This window comes from Pterocles gutturalis, unplaced genomic scaffold (assembly GCF_000699245.1).
Source record: "Pterocles gutturalis isolate BGI_N339 unplaced genomic scaffold, ASM69924v1 scaffold31488, whole genome shotgun sequence".
Lineage (NCBI taxonomy): Eukaryota > Metazoa > Chordata > Aves > Pterocliformes > Pteroclidae > Pterocles > Pterocles gutturalis.
The window spans coordinates 41,205-42,613 of NW_010121736.1; positions in this window are offsets into that span (position 1 = coordinate 41,205).

The window sequence follows — 1,409 nt, forward strand, 5'->3', positions numbered from 1 at the left end:
CCATCCATCCTTCTCCAGTTACAAGTGCTGCAAAAAACAGTTTCTCTGAGGGTAAGAAAAAGGGCAAAAGTTGCTTTGCACTTTTTTTTTTTTTTAAATGAAATTACACTATGAAAGATTCAGGGACCCAAATCCACCCTTGGAGTAGTTTTATAAAAAGGAGCAATTTCATTGAATTGCACTGGAGATCCAACCGTGTGGTGGCAGAATTAGCCTTTTTGGAAAAATCCAATTTCACGCAGCTGGAGCCAAAAAGTTTTTACAGGACATTACCCAATGTTTCATAGAGGAGTTCAGGGTCTCATATCTAGGGTTTTCTGAACTCATGTATGGAGTAGTACGAGCAGAAGCTCCAGCTCCATGGGTTAATCCAATTCCGTCACGCATCTATCACCAGCAGAAAACCCAGGTGAATTACTGGAGAGGGTTTTGAGAGGGTCTGACATCTTTCCTACCAGCTGCTACTTGTTACATCCTACTCAAGCTCCACTGGATTTTTCCAAATTGAGGCTTTTCCCCCCATTCTTTCTTCAAAGATAAGGCAAACATCAGAAAACACTGGGACTAAACACCCTCCCACCCAAAACACACCCAACACGGTGTGGGGAAGAAGAAAAATAACCCACGTATGTTTTACCACCCTAGGTCAAAAGACCAAGAAGACAAGTTCTCCTGATTTCAGAGTGTTAGTATATTTTATACACTGCCTATACATTTAACACATGTGCCTCGCTACTATTTAGTTATTTATAATTTTTTTTTAACCACAGAAGAATAAACCTTGCTATTTACAATATATAACAGGCAAGTAATATATCCACATTAACATAAATACAATTTGTTTTTTTGTGGTTTTTTTGTAGTTTTTTTTTTTAAATACTTACAGAAAGCATCCAGGCTTCAGTGCGTGAATTATAATACACAGAAGAGCTCTTTCACTCAGTAGTTCATTCACTCTTTGCCTCTTTCTTCTACTCAAGCTTCACCTTATTGCCCACCCATCTCTCTCTCTCCCCCAATGCTGAACACACCAAGCTACCCCATCCCATCCAACCCTGGCATTTTCTCTGCAATGATATCGATGCCAACACCGCCCTTCTCTTCTGCATCTAGGGACTCATTCTCCTCTCACACCAGTGCAATGTGGAGTTACTCCAGTGAGGTCAACGGAGACAGAGACACCAGTGAAAAGAAGGAAAATGAGGCCCATGGTTTAAATATAACAATAATAATAATAATAATCAATAATAATAATAATAATAATGCACATAAATTGCAGCCCATTCTTCAATTAAGAACAAATATTTTTTTTTTTTAAAGAATGGAGCCAGAAATAGTAATTCAGACCCAAAATTCCTCATGTTTTGAGCAGGTTTGGATCTGGTTTTACTTTGGAAGGGAAGAGCTAT